The sequence below is a fragment of the Sciurus carolinensis genome, chromosome 10 (assembly GCF_902686445.1).
Source record: "Sciurus carolinensis chromosome 10, mSciCar1.2, whole genome shotgun sequence".
Taxonomy (NCBI): Eukaryota; Metazoa; Chordata; class Mammalia; order Rodentia; family Sciuridae; genus Sciurus; species Sciurus carolinensis.
Window position 1 is genome coordinate 97,081,972 of NC_062222.1, and position 24,642 is coordinate 97,106,613.

Below are 24,642 nucleotides of genomic sequence, written 5' to 3' on the forward strand. Positions count from 1 at the left end.
GATGAGGGTGCTGCCACAGGGAAGATGAACCCTTCCACACACCTCTGCCATGTCCCACCTGCCTAGAGTTACCACCCAGTTAGTCCATTCAAACTAGGGCAGACTGATTAGGTTATAGCACTCATAATCTAATCATTTGACCTGTGAACATTCCTGCATTAAGGGGACACCTCAGATGCAAACCCAGACAGGAACCTAAGAGTATGCCCTTGTAACCAAGCAACTGTAATTCAGCCAATCAAAATAGCTGAGCCTCCAGCCAATCAGAGGCTGAAAGCCACCACATGATGACCAAATAAGGCAAATGCTGACTATAGCCAATCAGGTAGTTTCCATATGTCACTTCCCTTTTCCTGGCTATAAATATAACCTGGAGTGTGCTGGGGCAGAGCATTCTGAACCATCTCAGATTTCTTGTAACAGTAAGGAACTAAAACTGAGTGCCTTAAAAATAGGAGGCAACTAACTCAGTACATAATTTTTCCTTTGATACTCAGAAAGAAAGAAAGATCTAGTGTTTTTCCCCCAGAACTTCTGCCAGAATGAGTTCACTAGCTGGTATTCCCTAGCTGTTCCTCACTTGCTCAGCCTCTGAGCCCCAAGACTGGATCCTTGGACTGATTCTCATCTCTGGACTCTCCCCATGAGGATCGCATCCATTCTCATTGAACACCATCTCTATGGTAACAACTCTCAACTTTGTATTTGCCGCCCAGATCTTTTCCCAAAGCTATTTGTTATTTCAACACATACGTGTTGATGCTTTAACAAATGACCACAAACACAGCATCCTGAACAAAAATTTATTCCTTGCTGTTCTAGAGAGCAAAAGTGCAAAATGAGGGTGTCAACAGCACCACACTTTCCCCAAAGACTCTAGGGGAGGAGGCTTCCCTGCCTCTCTGAGCTTCTGGTGGTGCCTGGCTTTCTTGGTTTGTAGCAGCATAACTCCAATCCCTGCCTCCATCTTCGCACAGCCTCTCCCTGTGTGCCTCCATGTCTTCTTATGAGGACACTGATCATTGGATTTAGGGTCCACCCTAAATTCAGGATAATCTCATCTCAAGATCTTTAACCAGGGCTATGGCAGAGCACTTGCCTAGCATGGGTGAGGCAGAGTTCGATCCTCAGCACCATGTAAAAATAAATAAGTAAAATAAAGGTTTTAAAAGATCCTTAACTAATGACATTTGCAAAGACTCAACTTGCAAAGAGGGATATATTCTAAAGTTCCAGAGGAGTTTTTGGAGGGTCACTATTCAACCCACTACAGCACCATAAACTGTCCCAAACCAAACTCTTGATTTCCCCACACAAACTCATTTCTCTTTCTGGTCAGGGCGAAACCTTGAACTGCCCTTGTTCCCTCTTGTCCTCACACCCCACTTCCAAACTGCAGGCACATCCCATCGTCTCTGCCTCCACAGTATGTCCAGAATCTGACACTTTCCCATCAACACCCTGCAGCCCAAACTCCCAGTAGCCTTCTAACTGGCTGCCCAGTCTTTTGCTTATTCCCCTAAAGTTGATTCTCAATGCTAGAGTGATCCTTTGAAAGTGTAAGTCCGATCAAGTCCCTCTGATGCTTAACACCTCCTATGGCTTCCTCTCTCGTTTGGAGTAAATGACAAAGTCATCTATCTGTCCAGCAGCTCACAAGGCCCTGTAGAGTCGCTCTGCAGTGACTTCCTGTGGGGGTTCTTCCTGTGGCCCTGAACTTGCTATTCCCCTCATCTGAAGTTCTTTTCCCCCAGACAACCTCACGGCATCTTACTCCCTGCCTTTCTTCAGGTCTTTGTTTCAATGTCAGCTTCTCACTGAAGGAGTCCTGACCACCATCGCCACCATCTCCTCTCCCTGTTTCCCCTTTGTCCTTGCTTTCATCCTCATGTCTGAACCATGACCTGAAATACTTGATATTTCCCATACCGATCTGTTGGTTGACCACCTCCTCCCACACACACTAGAATGTGAACTCTGTGAGGACAAGGAGTCCAGTCTACTCTGTTCACGGTGGCTTCTCCAGGACCTACCGTGCTCTCAGGCATCTGGCAGGCAATCAATAAATACTGAATAATGGACTCCAGTTCAACCATCTGATCTGAAACACGAGGTGACGAGAACTCGCCTTATCATGCAATGGGTCATAGAACTAAGACCTGTTTTTCTGTCAGGTGATGAATGCTCATTAAGCACATCAGTAAGCCATGCCAATACCAGGTTACCCCTTCCAGGGCAAAGAATTGCATTTTTAAGAGGAACGCTTTAGAGACGGGTATCCAGATCCATAGAAGTGAAGCAAATGATGAGATTGTGAATACTATAAGGAAGATGCTTCAGCACAAAGTGAGACCTGAGCTCCCTGAGCTGAGCCAGGGGAGAGAACTGGCTTCTGATCCACGATGTTCACCCTTGTTCCCTTGACCATCTCAAATACTCTCCTCCTGCTTCTGGCTTTTCTCTGGAAAAGAATTACTTATCCAAATTTAAAAGTTAGGCATTAGTGGCACATGTCTCTAGTCCCAGCACTCAGGCAGCTGAGGTAGGTAGATGACTTGAACCCAGGACTTTGAGACCAGCCTGGGCAACAAAGCTAGACTCCCCCCACCGCCATTTCAAATTTTCTTCCTTCCTCTTTTCTCATTTTCTACTCCCAATATCCCTTAAGAAATAGAGGCTCTGTGGCTGGGAGCAGGGTGGTGTGGCTCAGTGGTACAGGGCTTGCCTAGCATGTGCCAGACTCTGGGTTCAATCCCTAGCATGAAAAAGAGAGAGAGGGAGGAGGGAGAGAGGGGGGAGGGGGAGAGAGAGGAGGAGAAGAGGAGGGAAGGCAGGGGAGGAGAGGCTGGCTCCTGGATGAAGACTTACATTCTTTCCTGAAAATGCAAGTAACTTATATGATCTTGGGATGAAATCAATGCTTGTTCTCTTCTGCAACTTTCCATCTGAACCATCTTGGCTAATTCCAACTTAAATTTCTTTTAAATTCATCTGACTCTAAGCTTTAATCTCCTTTGTCTTAACCCATTCACTTTTCCCTTTCTCCTTTTCTATCCCTTTTCTTTGTTTTCTATGCTGTTTTCTGGTCACACGTAACACTCTGCCACTCCTACTACTCTGCATTCATTTATTCTTTCGCACACTGATTTGATCAGCTATTTACTTCACTTTTTAATGAACAGAGCACTGTGACACGTCCTTCCTGTGCTGCCAGTGTTTGGGGCAAGAAGTTTTCTGGGTAGACACAGAGGGCCAAAGCAAAACAGTCCTGTTCAGCAGGAAGAGTCACCACTATCCCCCACCTGCCCCTCTTCCCCACATCTGAGGGAATGGGGACTATGAGATAAGCTACTGACCCCAAACTGTGATGGAAAATTCCTCATGCAGAAACTCAGAGCTTGGATACGTATTTACCAATGCTCCGAGGAGCCCTTAGAGTTGGAAGTAATAATACAGCGGTCGGATTCTTATCTCCTGCTGGGATGTCAAAACTCACCAACAGCTGTGGCTGCCTGGTTGCGCTGGTGGAGAACCACAGCCCCTGCTCTGCACCATACGGCATTCGAGGAGCACCTTCCAAGCCAGTTGCTGGAGCACTACTCACAACAGCCAAAAGGTGGAAACAACCCAAATGCCCATCAGCAGACCAATGTGCCACAAAAGGTGGACCAGTCCCGCAATGGAATATTATTCAACCATAAAAAGAATAAAGTTCTGACACATGCTACCTCGCAGGTGACCTACATGAAAGGTCAGACACAAAAGGCCACATATTGTGTGATTCCACTCATATGAGATGCCCAGAACAGGCAAAGCCTAGATGCAAAAAGTGGAAGACGGGGATTCCGGGCTGAGGGGTAATGGGCAGCCCCATTGGTCAGCGGGTAAAGAGGTTCAGTCTGGAATCATGAGAAAGTACCACAGATGGACAGTGGAGATGACTGTATGATGCTGTCCGTGCACCTCATGCCACCAAACTGTGCATTTAAAAATGGGCAAGATGGCAAAAAGTATGTCATGTATATTTTGCCACAACTAAAAAATTAAAAAGTAAAAAACGACCTGACCCTGAGCCCAGCAAGAGAGCAAGAGAGCACACACACAGCCTGCTCTGCGTCTCACTGGAGGCTGAAGGTGGCACGGAGGAGCCAGGACTCACCTGAATGAGGAAAATGCATAGGCACTTCTCTACCGGGAGCCTCGTCCCACAGACAGGAGGAAGGAGAAAGACCAGGGAAAGTAACATCCCTGTCTGATGACCCAGGCCCACATCGACAGGTTCCAGCATCCTCGTCATTTTCCCCAAGGACTCAGCGTTCTCATCCAGCTGCATTCAGCTTATCTCCTCCCGCTGCTGCCCGGCAACCGTGGCTGGTCATCCCAAGCACAGAGCCAACCTCAGGTGACTTTAGTCATCTTCAAGGGTTGAAGACTCACTTCAGATGTTTGTGACCAGCTGGTGCGCAGATTCAGATTGAGAAAAGGGCACTGCATCTGGGGGGCTGTGGTTGACATTTTTGGGGGAGCAGTAAGAAGCAGTTTCAGTTCAAGATAAGAAATAGCCAGAATGTAGAAGACAGGGACTTCGTGGGAAATGTACAGGTCAAGTTAGACACCTGAGGTCACACTTGTGAAACGAACGGAAGAAAAAGACCAAATGGTGTTTCCAAGAGAGAGCAAGGTGTAGGAGTAAATTTTTTTTTTTTTATTAACAGATGTCTAAGGAAATTTATATTAAGAAAGAACCAGTGAAGAGAAAAGAGATCACCTAAGACCAGGGTTTCTGAGGGGGTGTGAAGAAATAAGGTTAAGAGATCAAGTAAAACATTAGGCTTTGGAAAGAAGCTGTTAGTCAGTTTTTCATTGCTGAACCAAAATATCTGACAAGAACAGCTTAGAGGAGGAAAAGTTCACTGGTGGCTCACAGTTTCGGAGGTTTCAGTCCACAGTCAGCCAACTCCATTGCTCTGGGCCCAAGATGAGACAGAACACCAGGTGGAAGGACATGGCAGAGGGAAGTTGCTCAGCTCATGGCAGCCAGAAAGCAGGAAGAGACAGAAACAGAGACAGAGACTGACAGGGGAAGAAAGGTTGGGAGAGGGGAGAGGGAGAGAAGGAGAGGTCAGAGACAAAATAGAATCCCCAAGGGCACACCCCAGTGGCCTACTTCCTTCAACCAAGCCCCACCTGCCTACAGTTACCACTCAGTCCAGGAGGCATTCAAATTATTAATCCAGAAAATGGGTTAATCCACTGATGAGGTTGTAGTTCTCAGAATCCAGTCATTTCACCTCTGAACATTCCTACGTTGCCTAACACATGAGCTTTGCAGAGACACCTCATATCCAAATCATAACAAAGGCAAACTTGTGAAGAACTAGGGAAGAAGACTTGGATAACCCCTAAAGGAGATACGTATGAAATAACTTTCCTAAAGTAGATAATGCATATGTACAGCCCACCCTAAGGTACATTATCATTATGCTGCGTGTCCCAAATGTCAATAGAACAGGAATGCAAAAACTAAGATTCAGAGAAAACCTGAGATAGTGAGGCAGTTACAGGAAATATTTGAGAAGGAGAGTTAGGAAGAGAAGCAAATTCATGCTGAACTTCCTGAGAAAAGCAGGAGGCTAAAAGATCCAAGAATAAAGGCGGAACTGAAATGTATGGAACATTTTTTAAATAATTGCTCTGAAAAATTCTGTAATGAATGAAGCACATTAAAAAGGCACTGCAATTTTTAGAAATTCTACTTTACTGCTTTATGCCAGTACCCTACTGGATTTTTAAGTTTTTAAAAATTTTTAATGGACATATAATCGTACATATTTATGGGGTACAGTGCAATTTTAATTAGCATGTTATTGGAAATGCTTTAGTCCTGACAAATAATGATGGCTCCATCAAGGACAGGGGATAGGCGTGTGTAATGAAGCCAGTGACGAGAGCTGGTGGCTGAGGGAGGTGCTCCAGGGTCTGCCAGCCAGGGGTCCCGGGCAGAGTTTAAGAGTGCCAGGAAGGTAAGCGCAGGGGAGAAGTGAAATGCAGGCTCAGGGCGCCCATGCTGAGCTCCAGGGTAGGGAAGTGAAAACGGGAGACAGATGCGCTGGAAAGACAGAAAGCGGTAGAAAAAGGGAAAGTTCTAGTAGACGCCAAAAGAAAGAACCCAGACTGTGAGTACAGGGTGGGCTTGGAAGGCAAGACGGTGGTCAGAGTGGGCAGCGGCGGGCTGCAGGGCTCGGTGCAGGAAGTCCAGGGCGTGAGGGGTGGTTACGAGCGCCACCAGTTCAGAGGTCGGTCCTGAATCCTGGTTGTCTAAACACATCGTTTCTCCTCTTTTGACAGTGAGAAAATATGTAGCAGTACTGAACAAAATAAGATCTGTTAAAATCAGTGCTTCAATCTATTAAAAAATTCTTATTTATTTTGCTTCCCTGATTGCAAGGACAGAGGATGGAATAAAATTTATTTTGAACTATCCTTATCACTGGGACTTAGGCTGGCACATTCATAGCCACTGAAGGAAGAAGGCCAGAAAATACTGCAAATCTCTCACCTGAGGCCAAGTAAAGGACTAGCTCAGTTCTTTCATACTAGAATATTATTTGGTGCAGTAAAATTGAAATACCCTGAGGAAATACTTAGTGCCTTTTTAAAGGTCCTGGGACTCTCCAACTAATCAAACACAAATACTATATTTTGAGAAACTACCAATAAATAAGATGACATAAAAATAAAGTCATACAGGGACCGGAGGTGTGGCTTAATGGTCATGCACTTGCCAGGCATGCACAAGGTTCTGGGTTCGAACCCCAGCATCACACACACACAAAAGTCACACATACGCACATTTATATACATTTTAATAATCCAGTAACCAGAAATTGTTCCAGCAAAGCAGATTTACATAATTATTTCTCTAACTAAAAATTAAGATTCAACTGTATCTAAGAACAACTCGTTTGCTTCTACGAAGACAAAAGGAACACCTTGCACTGAATCTGTTTGTACAACAATGGGGTCAAGGGATCTGTCCACTCTTGAGAGCTGAGATGACACCACGCTGGGGTGCAGAGGATGTGATGGACAGTTCTGTTCCTGCTCCGACATAACCTATTTGTCAACGCTAATTCTACAGCCCCCCTACACCCGGAGGTGTCATGCACACAAAAATAGGTTCCTCTACATTTCCCTCTCATCATTTAAAGATGTAACTGCAGAAGCAGCTTCCACCATCCATCTTGTCTTCTAGAGAAGCATCAGGAAGCATCACTACTTCTAAGCTTCTTAATGACCCTCATTCACCTAAAGACTTTGTTCTGTTCTGTTCTGAACTTACTACGATTATAGCCAAGGGCTCACTCACTGCAAACTTATGCTGTTTACCTCACGCCACTCCTCCAACACTTCAGACAGAAGAGTTCCTGAAAATCTATATGGTGAGTGTTGTGCTTCTTTTTCAGCTTCACATATTACAACAAAAGTGTCTTTGCCAGATTGAGAGAGCCAGCAAGTACATGGTGTTTTCTTCCGGTTGTTCTAAGTATGGTGCTGAAGGCAGTTTTTCGTGTTGACAATGAAAACCATCGGCATGCCACCACAGCATCAGGTTGTAATCAAACGATGGCAATTCCAGACAAAAAGGCACATTTCTGGAGAAACTTGGATATAGTCATGGTCCACAGGTTTATAATAAAAAACATTTTATCAAAGGGACAGGAACATAATCCTGTCCCCCGTCCCAAAATAACCAGCGTTATCTGTAATAACCCTAGCTGGTTACACTAAACCTGGGTAACTCTTCTCTCATCTCCTAAGGAGGACACCACGGTTCTACCCCAGGCAAAATGTACAATTAGCACAGAAGAAAATGTGACCAGAAAGGGCAGAATATCCAAGTGAGCAGAGGCAAGTAAGAAAACCAGAATATGGAGGTTGTCAACGAAGTGCTGGGAAGCAAGGTGGAGGAGAAACACACGGGTGACCCACACCGACTCCAGTCAGGGTCAGATGCTGCCATTGCGGGAAGCCCGGCACCACCAGCAGCCACTCCTGGCCTGGCACCAAGGGCTTCCCAGGAGAACACGTGCAAACTCTCAGGAGCCTGGATCCAGACTGGGACTCGGACACTTGATTCATCTTGTCTGCCTCCGGGAACCTTCATCACCCAGCAGCAACTGACCATCGCCTGGAAAAGCTAAGTTCATGTCTACTGCGGGCTCTTCATGTTAATCTCCTTTCACATTCACATGTCACTAACAGGGTGGTTGAGAAAACATGAACATATGAATACGAAGACAACCCACAGAACGGGAGAAACTGTTTACAAATCATGTATCTGGTAAGTGACTGAGATCCAGAATACACAAAGAATCCCTACAACTCAAAAAACTGGAATTAGCAATGAGCGAAGGCTGGGGACAGAGTTCTTACCTCCTGTGTGAGGCCCTGGGTCAATCCTCAGTATCACAACAAGAGAAAAGAAAATGAGTAAAGGACTGGAGCAGACGTTTCTTCAAAAAAGACACACAAATGGAGCCAGGAAACATCGTCACATTCCTGTAATGCCAGCTACTCAGGAGACTGAGGCAGGAAAATCACAAGCATGAGGCCGACATGGCAACTTGGTAAGATCCTGTCTCATAGGGCTGAGGACGTAGCCTGATGTTAAAGCATTTGTCTCATGTGTGCAAGGCCCCGGGTTCGATCCCCAGTAGCACAAGGGAAAAAAAAAAGAGAGAGAGAGAAATGGTCATTGAGCACACATTCATTAGAATGGTTATTATCCAAAGATAGAAAATAACAAGTACTGGTGAAGAGGTAGAGAAATTGGAAACTTCATGTATTGCTGGTGGGAATGCAATTAGTGGTACAGGCACTAAGAAAACTAGTTTGGCAGGTAGTCAAAAAGTCAAACACAAGGGCTGGGGTCGCAGTTCAGTGGTAGAGCACTTGCCTAGCATGTGTGGGGCACTGGGTTTGATTCTCAGCACTGCATATAAATAAACAAATAAAATAGAGGTCTATCAACAACTAAAAAATATTTTTTAAAAAAGTCAAACACAGCTGGGCATGGTGGCACAACTCTGTAATCCCAGCAACTCAAGAGGTTGAGGCAGAGGATTATTAGATTGAGGCCAGTCTCAGCAACTCATCAAGACGATGTCTCAAAATAAAAAATAAAAATGACTGGGGATGTAGCTCAGTAGTAAAACACCCCTGATTAAAAACAACAACAACAAAAAATCAAACAGAATGACTATATGATCTAGCAATTTCATGCCAAAGTATATATCCAAAAGAGTAGACACTTAGATGCCAGTGTCCACAGCACTATTATTTACAGTAGCCCAAAGGTGGAAATGTCCATCAACAGATGAATGGATTTTTTCAAAAACATGTTACAAACGTCCAGTGCTATATTATTCATCAATAAAAAGGAATAAAGGCCTGACACATGCTACAACCTGGATAAACCATGGAAACATGCAAAGGAAAATAAGTAATACATGGAAGGAAAAATGCTGTATGAACCACTTACACCAGCTCCCTACTACAGGCTAGTTCCTAGCAAGAGACAACAGAATCGAGGTTCCCAGGGGATAGGAGGAATGGGGAATTACTTTCTTAAGGGTACAGAGTGTCATTCTGGGATGATGAAAAAGTGCTAGAGATGATTGGTGGCGATGGCTGCTCAATTTTTTGAATGTCCTTAATGCTGATGAACTTATACACTTAAAATGGTCAAAATGGTGTTATGTTATACATACTTTATCACAATGAAAAAAATGTTTTTAAACACTTGAAGGGAAAAAAAAAAACAAGACTAAGAGAAATTCAAATAGAATAAGCAAACCAAATACTAACGTGCTCTGCTAGTCCAGTGTCCAAACAGAATTTCCTTTCTTCTTTCCCTGTTTCCTTCCTTGCTTTCTTAAGTTTCATATGAAATAACTACACATTCTCAGAAAGAAAGATACATGGAAAAATTATGATGTGAATTTAATTTCAAAAAGATAAATCACATCACAAGAGGGACTGGCAGAATGAGGTAATGCAGATCAGGGAGTGTAAACAACAGCTGAACCAAAGGCCCAGGAGGCATTTCTATCTTCAGGAGAAGAGAAAATGAAGAAAGAACAGAGACACATTTGCAAGCCCCATACACGTAAGTCATGCAGTTCTATAGCAACCCCTGGCCACTGACTTTAAGGAGGAGGTGAACTGAATAATTCATGCTGGGCTAGTTTCACTGGCTGTGAACTACTAGCCAAGGAGACAGAACGACACGGCCTAGACTTGGTGTCAGCATGAGGGCAGGGATCACATCCCAGGCTATCTCGACAAGTGCTCTATCCAGCTTCCCCACACTGTGGACACGGCATGCTGGAAACCGACTGATAACCCCACGCGGATGATCCTCCGTCGTTGGTAAATCCAGTTCACCCCACCTAGTATCTCACACAAAGAACAAGTCACTTTTACGCACATCCTTCTGCTGATAACTGCCCAACTCATGCACATCACCAAGAAAAAAGGCTGAGGGCCAAAGACAAATGTTTGCCTCCTAAAGCCTTTGATGTGACTCCAGAAGAATCATCTATAAACCAAACTGTAAGACCTCAGGCTAGACTCAGCGTATTAATGATTCCTTTAAATAATCATAATGACACTGTTATGATTATAACAGGCAGAATGGTCTCCTAAGATGCATTCCAATTGTAATTAAAACAGGGCAGTCCCAAAGCTCCCACTTAATTTTAATTTATATTAAAATAACTTAGAAGCGCTCTCGGATACATTGAACAACAGCCTTCAATCCAGCTGGTTAAATGTTAGCAACTTCCCCTTCCAGGAGCCACATGATTTTTAGATGAATAATGCACTGGGGGAAAGAGGCGGGGTCCAAATTACCAACATGAGTGGCATTTTTCTCATGACACTGTTTTCTAAAATGAGGTGATGATAGACTTAGTGAAGCTATTTAAAAGATGGGAGTGCTAAGACTCTGCCCAGCAATGACCACATTGGTGGAACTAATCGAAACTAAGAACAACATCTATTTGCAAATTGATTTTAATCAGTGTTGAAGAGATTGAACTCCCATAGCTTTTTAGTTAGTTAGATTGATAATTATAGATCAGGAAGAATTTCCAAATATTCCCACGGCTGCTTCTGTCTCATTCAAATCTCTCTGGACTATTCTACCTGGAAACAGGGTTACATTTTAATCTACATATCCAGCTTTACTTTTTTCATGGCATTTGTCACTACCTGACAGCATGCTACATACTTCTATAATAAATAAATAATTTATGACTGTTCACAGTCTCCCCACAGAATGTCAGGTCCTGCTTCAGCCCCACAACGGTGCTCCAGGAAGCATCTTTTACTGGACAAGGGACAACACTTACGCACACTTCTTCCTTCCACATGTGACATTTGAGGCCCCAGGGAGCAAAGTGACTTATCCAAGGTCACGAGACTAATCAGAAGCAAAGTCGGGCCTTACAACTAGGTCTCTTAACTCCTAGCCATCCTTCCAGAGCAGATGTGATCATGTCACTCGCTGCCCTGAGAGCTATCCACTCCTAAAAATGCCAACTCTTGATTTATCTGTTCAGGCTGCTGTATCCAAAGTCCATACACGGAGTGGCATATAAACAACAGAAATGTACTTGGCACAGTTTGGAGGCTGGGAAGTGCCAGATCAAGGTGCTGGTAGGCCTGTGTCTTGTGAGGGCCTGCTTCCTGATTTACAGGTGGCGCCTTCTTGCTGTGCCCCACTGAGTAGAAGGGGCAAGGGTTGTCTCTCTGCTGTCTCTTTCATAAGGGCGCTAATCTCATGTATGAGGGCTTCACTTCATGACCCCTGTACTCACCTTCCAAATGCTCGACTACTTCACAATACCATCGCCTTATTATGATCCCAATATTTAAATTTTGGGGAAACATAAACATCCCACTGGAGCCCTCTCTAGCTTTTTAAATCTCTCTGTTTTCCCCATCCACTTTTCTAGTCTTGTCCGCTGCCACTTCTCTGCATGCCCGAAGTTTTCGGCTTCCATTATCTCTCCTAATTCTGTTCCCTACCTTGGTAATACCTCTCCATCCTCTTCCCATCTGTTAAATGTCTGCTCATCCTTCAAAAGCCAGCTTACATATCACTTCCTCCGTGAGCTTCCTCCCATTCTTTCCTCTTTCTGCCTGAAAGACCCTTCTTCTGAGGTCTCTCAGCACTAAGACCATCTACATAGCACATCTAATACTCTGTCTTGTCCTTCTTCTGTACCAGATTGTGACTTCTTTACTTCATATGCACTAGCAACTCCACAGTGCCTGAATAAATAGCTGGAGCAGGCAGGAGACAGGAGGATACAAGGGACATGTGCCACCTTCCATGTTCAACACAACTCCCACTGCTGAAGACCCTGCCCCAGTGACCCTATGGGGAGAATCTGTTATTGGCAGAAAGGGGCTATGCCATTAAATGTGACAACATGCAGAATGAGCTAATGGATTGTGAACCATAAATCATAATGTATTTGTCCTACACCAACATAAAGATTCTACGTTTTTTTTCCCCCTCAAGTTGGAAACTACAACAAAAGTTCTGATACTTTGGGCTAAGGTCTCCCGTTGTCACGTTCAAGTATCTGTGGTTCTTTGCAAGCTCTGGTTCTGGTGCTCAGCACACGGTCTACTGCAGTACATGCTTGTTCCCATCAGCTCCGATGGGTTGACAATGACTGGCAGAATGGGCTGTGGCTGGCCATGGTCGTTTTCATTAAACTTCCTAACGCAGGACACTGTTATGATTTTCCCTACATGACTGAAGGTAACCATTCAAACTGCTGCCTTGTTTTGTTTCTCTGTCCCTAGGATCAAACAGGGTTGTTTGTGACAGACCAACTGCATAGAAAAATGAGAAGCCATTATCATTTATATACACCTCTATTCTGGTAGTACTGACATCTCTCCTTAGGACCTCTGCTGCCCCTTGAAATGGACAAATTCATGAACATCAATAGCTGGTCTGGATTATGAGATTAACTGAACTGTTAGAGTTCTCTGACAAAACTGTTTTCCATTAAGTGTGAACAGTTGTCACTGGGCCACTGGCAACAAATTGACAGTCACTCGGAACTCTGCAAGAGCTCCCCCCCCAAAAAAAAAAACAGACAATAATATTGTAAACAAAACATCATAGTCACATCTGATCTGCCTGTGTTGGCTGGGGTGGGGAACAAACTAAAAATAACACAACAAATTTAGTCACAAGGTTTTTCTCCTTCTTATCCTTGCCAATTAGAACCATTATTTTCAACAAAACTGACAGGAAGACCACAGTCTGGGGCCATGACTTTGCACTAGCAAACCCTGGCTCTTTCTTCCACCCTGGGAACAGCAGGGGCATCCCTGCTGAGAGATAGGAACTGTCGGCTCATAAGCTCTTTCTTCAGCACACGGGCAAAACCTTCATTTCAGCTCCCCACCTTGCAAAAGGGTTTCAACCCAGAGTGTCGCTGCTTCGTCCATCAAGGTTCACTCACGCTATCTGCAATCCTCTTTGTAAGAAAAATACATATTAAAGTATGCTTGAATGAGCACTGAATCTATTTATCCCAGGGTTACAACTGTTAATGTCTAAGATCTTAATATGCTTTTCTCAGAACTAAATAAAGCTGCCAGGCCTCTGACCTATATAGGAAGGTAAAATAGTCAAAATAGTAACATCGTAAACAAAATAAAGTCCCTCCACCCCTGTGCCTGTGCATGTATGTGTGAACAACTAGAATAATGTATCAACACAAGTGCACACATAAACAAGTCATAACACCCAATAGGCACAGATCTTGCAACATACAACTGCCATGCATTAAATGGTCCTCTGGTGACCTGGGGTTCCTGTTTTTCTGCACCTCTCCTATTAGCAGGGAGAGTTACAGGCAATGGAAAACTCAGCTCAATTACTTTACCTCTGAACCTTACCCTTCTCATCAGTTAAAGGAGGGGTTGGTCTAGATCAGCACTTCCCCACAGAAATATAATGTGAGCCAACATGCAAGCCATACATGCAATTTTAAATTTTCTAGTAGACAGACTAAAAAACATGAAGAAAAAGATAAAATCAATTGTAATTCAATCCATACTAGCCAAAATGTTGCTATTTTGATATGTAATTAACGTTTAAAAATTACTAGCAACATATTTTACTGCATTTTCTAATCTCGAGTGTCTGAAATTTGGCACAATTTTAAATTGACAGCAAATCTCGATTTGGACTGGTCACATGGGACCAGCGAGACTGTATAAGACAGAACAGGTAAGATAATCTCTGATACTTTTCTCAACCCTCAAAATTATTTTAATAAAGGAAACAACAGATTTTTAGATTAAAGTGTACTTAGAAAAACGGTAGTGTTTGCCCTGGAAATTGTTCATTCTCATTCAAAATGGTATTTTCTCTCTTTTTTTTTTTTTTTTTAACTTTATTCTTTGATTCAGTGGAACTGGACCTGTAAACCAGTAAGTGGTTTGATCTACTACTCTTAGTTGACCCTGTTCTTACTACTGCAGTAGCTGTCCTGCAAACCTTGGAGGGAGGTTAAGGACATTCAGGACAATGTGTAACTGCTGAATGAGTGAGACACCTAAAACATCCTAGCAAGCAAGACAACTGCTAAAATGAGTTCAATGACAATGACCAAGAAAAACATCTGATAGAGAAAACCATCTGATAGCCGTGGTATCTTCCACAGATTAAGATAGTGCTGTGAAACACAAATTTGCATATGATTTGGAATCATCTCTCTAATTACTCAACGTCTCTTCCTCTCCGGGAGAGTTCTGCCACTCCTCCCACACAGTCTCGCTTATTAGTCCCTTTGTGATCAATGATCTGCCTTGGCCAGATGGCTGGTCTGGGTTGAGAGCACAATATGAGATCAGAGAACAAAGCAAAGAAGGGGCCTTCCCATGAACTGAACCTAGGATCCTGACCTCATTAACTCTAGAAAAAGAGTTAACCCATCACAACCATATATGGGCAGCCCACCGTAAATAAAGCCCCCTGCATCTGTCACCCTGGCAGTTGGGGAGAGGAAATCAGTCACTCAAAACGTTCTAAGAACTTCTCAGGAGAAAGAGACATTTACCCAGATTTGAACATTACATAATATATGCATGTTTCAAAACATCACATAGTAACCCATAAATAAGTATGATTTTATGTTTTCATATCAGTCAAAAATAAATTTTTTACTAAAAAAAAAATTGTCTTTTCTATTTTGGAACTTGGGATTGAACCCCAGGCTTTGCACATGGCAGGGCAGGAGCTTTGCCACTGAGCGACATTCCAGCCAAAATTTTTAAAATTTCAAGATTGAGAATCCATAATAAAAAAGGTTTCAACATATGAAGGAAATTCTAAATGCAACGATTTAGGGCAGCTTGGAACACACCAATAGTACCCCAGTAGCCCTCCTGGCTCTGGCACCAGACTCCCTTATACTGGCTGTGACCCCCACTCTGGAGTTGGTAAAAGGCTCTGGCCATGGGGTTGGGAGTAATGAAGCTTCCTCTTCCAAAAACAGTGATCTTGGGACTCTCGTCTCTCCATTTTACTTCTCCCAAGTAAGCCACGGGGTCACCACTGTATACAAGAATCCAGCTCATCCTGCTTAAATAATAACCAAGTTTTCAGGTAACCCTGTTTCACCCTGCACGGTTCCCAATCAGGTGAGCACTGAGGCTGCTGGGCCTGCTGGTGGGGTTGTTCTTACCTGCCCCAGCCCAATACTTTTTTAGCAAGTTGTCCTTCCCTTTCTTGTAACTGGGAATCATTTCTCTTAGCAGTTACTACCTGCTCTTAAATTCTATTTTAACAATCTGTGTCTAGTGAGAGAAGTGCTGACTTCCGACTTAAATATTTCCCAAAGCGTCTTAGGGATGCAGTGTCTGTGTCTTCTCTTCAAACACTTAATATTTAACCAGTTTTAGAAACAAGTTTATTGAAATTTCCTCTTAACTCCCCAAGAATGCCATTTAATAAATCCTACAAATATCTAGAAGAACTGAAATTTTTAGACTTGTTAAAAAATATTTATGCTTTTCAGTTTGTTTGTTTGTTTGTTTTTTGGTAACAGGGATTGAACTCAGGGGCACTCAACAACTGAGCCACCTCCCCAGCCCTATTTTGTATTTTATTTAGAGACAGGTCTCACTTAGCACCTCCCCATAGCTGAGGCTGACTTTGAACTCATGATCCTCCTGTCAGCAGCCTGAGTGGCTGAGATTACAGGTGTGCACCACAGCGCCTGGCTGCTTTTCAGTTTTGACATTTTAAATTGTATCACCTTTTCACATATAGACTTCATTGAATATAAAAGCTTATATACATCTTGTGTTCTACTTGGCTTCTTAACTATGTTTGATAACATATGGCTATAAAAATATCCCTTTAAGGTTTTTACTCAGTTCTATTATTTCCACAAAATTACTTCATCTTGCCACACTCAGTGGCACATCCCTGTAATGTCAGCAACTCAGGAGGCTGAGGCAGGGGGATCACAAATTCAAGTCCAGCCTCAGCAATTTAGCAAGACCCTGTCTCAGAAAGAAAAATAAAAAGGACTAGGGATGTAGCTCAGTGGTAGACCACCCCTGGATTCAAACCCCAGTATGAAAAAAAAGTTGCTTAAGGTTTTTTTTTTTTGTTTTTTGTTTTTTTAACTGATGGATTGAGAGTTTATAATCTTGTACTTTTTCTTATGTGTGGATATCTTGGATCTAAACCTAAAATATTCATATGTATCTGTCTCACTTACACATTAGTAAAAATAAATACCCACATTGATTTAGCTTTGATTGCTAAGAATCTTCACATTAAGAATAAAAGGAGCACAAATAATGGTAACCAAGTTTTTTATCTACCTGAACATACTAATTACAGTGACAGTGACTATTCAGTAGCTAGACTGTTTGTGTGTTGTTTCTTTCTTTTTTTTTTTTTTTCTTTTTGGTATCAGGGATTGAACCCAGGGGTGGTACTCAACCATTGAACCACATCCCAGCCCTTTTTATTTTCATTTTGAGATAGGGTCTTACTAAGTTGCTTAGGGCTTTGCTAAGTTGTTGAGGCTGGCTTTGCACCCGCAATTCTCCTGCTTCAGTCTCCTGAGTCTGTGGGATTAGGCGTGGGCCAGGATGCCCAGCTAGAATGTTTCATTTTTACAAAAATTATAACAATTCCTTAAGGGTCAGGGGTTAAACAAAAGGAATAAGCTAATAAAATAAGCATTGAACACCAATTTACTACAATAGTTCATAATTTCATTAGATGCAAAAATACTTTTGAGAGCCAATCTAAAGATGAAATCTCATATTTAATAATAAATGCAACTATACAGTCACATATATCTAAGATAATCAAAAAATGATGACTGACAAAAAATATATGGATTTTCAGTTTTACGCTTTATAAAGAAACTGAGGCTTGAATTAAATTACTTGCCACATAAATCATGAAACTGCTTCTTTATCTAATATATCATTGTGATTTATACTAATTCTGATTTTAATATTGTCATCTTTGAAAAGACTAACCTTAATTCAACAAGTAAACTGCTTAAATATATATCTAGAAGTTTAGCCAGGCACGGTGGCTCTTGCCTGTGATCCCAACCAGACAGGAGGCTGAAGCAGAAGGATTACAAGTTCAAGGTCAGCCTGGGCAACTTCATGACCCTGTCTCAAAATAAAAAGGGCCAGGGGTGTAGCTCAGTGGTAGAGCACTTGCCTAACATGCCTGAGGCCCTGTGTTCCATACTCAATACCATGAAAAACGAACACAAAGTTTAAAGTTCCATTCACAGAAAAGCATCCAAAGCTATAATGCAGAAGCAAATTTCTTTAGCTTTAAGTACCCCTTATCATCTTATTTATAAGGCACACTTCTTTATTTATAAGGTACATGTAGACAGCAATAATGCAAACTACAGGAGTTTGAATCTGTAAGATGTTAAGTGTAAACAAATAGTGAAATTTGCCTTTCCATGATCATCTCTGCATATTCTATGTACCATTTAAAATACATATTCCTTAAAAACTTTTTAATTATTCTGATAACATTTCTAAGAGGAGGAAAGTCCCAGAAATACCAAAATATTCAAATTAAAATACTACTACCAACATAAGAAACATATATAAAGAACCGAAATACAAATGCATATATATATATACACACACACGCATATATGTATGTATGAATATAAACAGGTGGTGATTTCTTACAAGTACTTTATAAATACTGCCTTGTGATTCTGAGATCAATCAATATACTATAAAACATACTTTGTAGCTCTTAAGTCTTCATTTTGTGCCTAACAACAGCCAACATTCGTTTGTAATGAAGTCTTTTTATAGTTACACAGCTATTTCACGTCCCTTCTGTAGACATATTAAGCCTTTGAGTACTCCATAAAAATGACCAATTAATTGGCTCCATCACGAAAACCTGAAAAGCTACACCAAAATGTTTACATCAAAGACCAGCTAAAGCCAGAATGAATTACCAGTCCCCTCAGTAAGCTTCTCTACTTCAGTAAGTTGAAAACTGACTTCAAATGAGTCCTTTCAAAAGAAACTATAAAAGATGAACCAGAGTGGGCAAATATTGAATATTGTTATTCATATTTAAACATAAGAAGTAAGGAAGTATCTTCAGGGATCTCCATGAGGGGACATCAGAACTGATGAGGGGGTTGAGGGTAGAGAAGTTTTGGGGTTGGTCCAACAGAACTCAGTTTAAATCCTTGCTCCATTCCTCACTAACTCCAGGACCTTGGGCAAAGTTAAGGAAAAGCTCCTTGAGTCTTAGTTTCTGTTATCAAATGAACACACAAGCCAGGTGCAGTGGCACATGCCTGTAATTCCAGCAGCTCGGGAGGCTGAGGCAGGAGAATCACAAGTTCAAAGTCAACTTCAGTAACGGGGAGGCGCTAAGCAAAGATACAAAAAAGGGCTAGAGATGTGACTCAGTGGTTGTCCCTAAGTTCAATCTCTAGTACTCACCTCCCCCAAAAAATGAACACACAAGGCTTCCTGAAAGGGTTGTTGTGAGAACTACAGCCCTAAATAACATGTATAAAAGACTGCTGAGCACAGAACTTTGACCAACTTTAAATCTCAACTAGCATTTTTTAAATAAAATACAATAAAAATATAAGACTGCATTGCACATAGGTAATCTAAGCATTATTATCATGATTTTTTAAAATTTATACATATATATAAATATAAAATGTGTCTATTTATTAGGCACATCTCTTACACAGATGTAAAGCCAGTGCTCAGTTTGTGCTAGACATTGTACTAAGGACCTACACACATTATACACACAAATTCTATAAGGGAACTACTATTACCTCCCCCACACTACAGATGAGGAAACTGAGGCTTTGATTACTTGCTGAGCATAAAGCATTAGTAACCAGTAAATCCAGGGTTCAAACTCAGCCACCTAACTCCAGAATTTGCTCATTTTACCCACTTCAGAAAGTACTAGGTAGTAAAATATAACTTTTCCTTACATGAAAATTATCCAAAACCAGGTACATCCCTACAATTCCAGTGACTGAGGAGGCTGAGGCAGGATGATCTCAGGTTCAATGCCAGTTTGGGCAACTTGGTGAGACACTATCTCAAAATAAAAAATGAAAAAGGCGGGGGCCAGCCGCGAAGGTATACACCTATAATTCCAGCAACTCAGGAGGCTGAGGCAGCAAGATCATGAGTTCAAAGCCAGCCTCAGCAGTAGGGAGGTGCTAAGCAACTCAGTGAGACCCTGTCTCTAAATAAAATACAAAATAGGGCTGGGGATGTGACTCAGTAGTCAAGTGCCCCTGAGTTCAATCCCCAGTACCGCCCCCCAACAAAAAAAAAAAAAAAAAAGAAAGAAAAAGTCTGGGGATATAGTTCAGTGGTAAAGTTTCCCTGGTTTAATCTCCAGTACCAAAATTTTTTTAAATAAAAAAAAAAGTTATGCAAAAGGCAGACCTTTTCAGGAAGTCTAATTGGAATAAGATATTCTGAGGAACAGCATATCATGGAGAAGGGTGAGATTCAGAGGCAAAAGCACTGGTGTGAGGTCCAACAATGTCTGTCCCTGGCATTGTTGCTTTAGTGGCATGGAGTTGGCAAGTCACTGAATTCCACTGTGTCTGGATTTCCTCACCTACAAAATGGGAATGATAGTATCTGTCCTGCTGCCTCACAGGTCATTGTGAGAAAATATAAACACACATAACAAGTGAAGTCCTATTGTCCTACTCAGTTATGGGAGAGGATCATTAAAACCTCCCCATTCTTTATAGAAACACACAGCAATCATGATCAAAAACACAAGGCCGCCAGGCTTTTATTAACTACAAGTGGAAGCACTCTGCACAGTTCCCAGCACACAGTAGGCCTTCAATAAATGCTCATTATACTAAAAGAAATAAACCACTTCCACCTTTCATTCTTTCCTATTTATTGAACACCTATGGTGTCCCAGACTAGAAATATGAGCTACAAAAAAGAACTACAGGACCATCCCTGCCTGAAGAATTTCATATTAATTTCAATTAATTATTCCAAAATTGTGTAAAAGACTGTAAAATATAGCTTCCTCATTTAGCAATAACAACAACTTACATTATTATAGTGCAGTAGCTTTTTTCTCATACCAATTATCTAAACCTTTCAAGTCAGTATTATCTTCAGGACTCCAAATTCAGTGTGCTTCGGGTGCTGCAAAGTCTTGAGAGTCAAAGTTTCTCAATTATTAGAGGTGACTATCAACATAAGCTTTTGAATAGAATACATTTTAAAGAATCAATACTAGAAACAAAATTAATAGCTGATTTTTTTCCTTGCACATCTTTGAGTTAAAGTAATCCATAAGCTATAGAAGGCACATTTTTCCAAAATATTTCTTTAAAAAATATTGCCTTCAAAAAAATTTTTACAGGCAGTTGTCTCTTGAAGATACTGAACTAGGATTCTTTTCTCAAAGAATAAAGGAGGTAGTAGTGAAGGTGTCTTCTCTTTGTTGACTTTTTCAAAATTACTCAAAATTGATTGTTGTGTTCATATTCTTGAGTCACAAACAATGCCGAATAACTGTCAGCTATATTATATATAATGCAATCATTACTACAGATAATTTTTACAGGGGAACACTGATTTAACTGACAACTTAACGAATTGAAAATCTGCCACAGGACTATTTACTAATAACCTAATAAAATTCCCTTATCCTTTGTATTCTGACCACTCCCTCTCCTCCACCGCCACCCCCAACACACATACATACATACACACACACACACACACACACACACACACCCTCCCTCACCTACACCAGATCAGTTTCCCGGCCATTATTCATAAAACCATATTAAAATTTCACAACACATGGTCACAGTTACTAGGTTCCCCTCCCCCTCCACTGAATCAATGTGTCTTTAAATATAATTATTCTCTTGAAACCCACAGTTCAAAAAAATGAATATAATGCAAACATCTACCATAAAAATTTAAACGACAGCTCTTCTGTTTACTAATAATCAAGAAGAAGAAGAAGAAAAAGCCATACCCCACCCACCGTCTCCGTGGGGTTCGGAGGTCCAATCTCTCCACTACAGAGCTCTGCAAGAAAGGACGGTTACAGTACCAGGAAAACCGTCGCAACGAGCCCGGGGAGAAGATAAGGCAAACACGTTTCACACTCCGGCAACGTGCGGTTCCCGGCCCCAGCCCTCGGCAAACAGGGGAAACCTTTGTCTCGCCTCAGCCATCGAACTGGTGGCTCATCAGAATTGGGGCCACAAGAGTTTGTGCGAAGCGGCTCGGTAGAGGTTAAACAAAGCAATGCAGCTCTGGGGGAAGAAGGCTGAGCCGGGTCCGCGTCCCCGCTCCCGGACGGCGAGCTCGGGCTCTGCCCGGCCGCAGCGGGGTCCCCGGGACAGGATGCCGGGGCGCGGGAAGGGGCGAGGATGAGAGGTCCCACGCTCTCGGCAAGTTCCCCGGGCGAAGCCCATCGGCAGGTTCCCTCGCGGGGATCCAAAGGCGCGCGCACCGCGCGCAGGTTCCTTGGGGAGGGTCCGCGCCCCGCAGGCAGGGACGCCGCCCCGGTCCTCGGCCGGACGCGCGAGCCCCCGCCCGGGCAAGGTCGGCAATCCCGGGGCGCCGCGGGGGCCCGGCCCGGAGGGCGCGAGCGGAGGGGAGAAGCCCGCCCGCTACCCCCATTGTCTGGCTCCAGCCGCGGGCCGAGAAGGCGCTCACCTGCGGTCCCCAACTGGCGCCCCGGCTGGCAGAGCGGCTGGCCGGCGACGCGCGGTCCTGGCGGGCGCAGCGGCACAGCTCTCGGAGCCTCCGCAGCAGCAGCAGTCGCAACAGCAGCCCAGCAGCGCACCCGCCTCTCAGGCGCCCGCGGCCTCCATTGCTCTCCCCGCCGCCGCCACCGCGCGGCACTGCGCGCCCGGCCCCGCGCGGCGTGGTCACATGCTCCGCCAGCGCCCCGGGCGCTCGGACCCGCGCCGCCGCCCCGCCCGGCTGCGCCCCGCGACCGCCACGGGCTGTCGCCGGGCACCAGGAGCGCGTGTTCCACCCCCCGCGCCCCGCTCCGCTGGAACGGCGCGCACTGGATGACACCCGGGGGGTGCCCGAAACCTGAAGCCGACCCCAATAAAGGGCGTGGGACTGATAACTCCCTGCCCACTACTCCAGGGGATGACCCGAGGGAGGCTGAACACGTGGCCTCTGTCTGAGGTTACTGTGGTGGGCTCACAGAGAGGCGCACCTTGCCTGGGTCAAGAACCAAGACCGACAGTCACCGCCCCACGGAAATCGGCCCCTGATACTCGCATGAGCCAGAGACTAAAGAGCGATGTGCTTCCCAGGGCACTTTGGACTTCCAGAATCCCAACCGTAAGAATGGCACTGAGAGTCGCACAAGTTGAAAGATGACCCCCCCACACCCCGCCTCCGAAATAGCAAGGCTAGAAATGGCATTACGGAGTCGCAGTACATCCGAAAAGAGTGACATTGACATCGAGTGCTATGTCCCACCCTCGTCATAATGAAATTAAATATTGACTTGATGTTTCAAGGAAAATACTTACCTTTTCCTTTTAAGGATTAAACAGAAGCACTGGAACTCTTTCCTCCATACATTTTGCTGTGACTCTTTCAATGGAACTATTTTTAATCTTTCCTAGTGGTCTTTTAGTTGCTATACATGCAAAACTGCTTAAAAATAACTTAGTGTCCTTTTTAAATAGAAAATGTAAAACAAAGCAAAAATCTTTTGTCTGCTACAAAAGGTAGAGAAGATGAAAAGTAACCCAAATATGTACTCGGTATTGAGACAAATGTCCCAATGCCAAAAATAAGATAAATAACTTTAATGCAGGTACGTGACTTGGGAGGGGCAACTTTGATCCTGGAAGAATGCGTGCATTTTGCCTTATTCAGCTGTTTTTGTTTTTTTCTCTAGTAAATACTATAATTGCCAGCATAAAAATAGGTTGTGTATTTTTGTGAACATAGATATCTTTCAGTTGTTCAGTGCTTGCATATTCTAAACTATGTCTGCTTTGTCCCAAATAAGAAAAATGAAGAGTTTTGGAAAGAGTTGAGCAAATTCCTTTTGATTTGATTTAGTAGTACTCGAAGTTCCCAGGAGCCAAAACTCCAATCTGTGCAGAACATGTAATTGGGTTCTTGTAGTCTTGCCAACTACATGAGAACCACTCTATACCGATTCAAATTCACATAAGTCAAGTGTAGGTCTACTGTCTTTGAAATTTGCAGAACAGTCAAAAAATCATATCTGCGGAACATGTAACTGGGGTATTTTTCTTGATATATTGTAGTCTTGCCAGATACATGAGAACCACTCTGTACTAATTCATGGGGCTACTACTGGGCACGTAGTGAGCAGAAGCCAGAGATGCTGCAAAACACTGCAATACTCAGAACACAACCAAGAATCATCTGTCATGCCCCAAATACCCATAGTGCCAGAGTTAATAAGTGCTGAATTAGATCAAGGATTTCAAAGTTTCTCAGGTCTATAATACACCATGTCTTGGGATCATCCCTTTCCTGTGTATCCACTTTGAGTTTTCTTAGAACTTCAGAAAGAAGTACAATCTTTGACTGAGAGATGAGGCTAGAGAACTGAGCGAGACTAAAAATAATTGTACAAATAAAAGTCATATCAACAAATTAGAAAAAAGGAAAAAGCTGAAACAAGGGGAATCCTGTGTGGGAAGTATCTTAACTGTAACTTGCAATTTCTTCAGAACCCTATGTTTAACTCCGGACAGTCTTGCCCTCCGAAATGAGAAAACTGGCATATATTGCCATTTTGAAAGTTTCCATTTGTCTGCATAAGGCTCATAATTCCTTGCTGACTCTTCCAGGGTTGTTGTGAATATTGAGTCCAAGGTGAGTGAGGAGCTTATGTAAAGTGGCTCAGAAGACAAGCAGCTCTACTGGGATGGGTGAGAATCAGAACACCTCTCCTCCTATCTGTAGTACTGACTTTCTATCCCTACACATGGGTCCGTAGCTTATAGCTCATTCACT

General features: G+C 43.1%; 1 protein-coding gene across 1 annotated transcript in view; it reads right to left on the reverse strand.

Moving 5' to 3' along the window:
• Cracd (capping protein inhibiting regulator of actin dynamics) overlaps positions 1 to 22,509 on the reverse strand; it is a 257,454-nt gene extending 234,945 nt beyond the window's left edge. Inside the window, 1 exon segment of the mRNA XM_047566900.1 lies at positions 22,333 to 22,509. The gene's annotated coding sequence lies outside the window, so the exon portion shown is untranslated.
• Between the last annotated feature and the right edge of the window lie 2,133 nt (positions 22,510 to 24,642).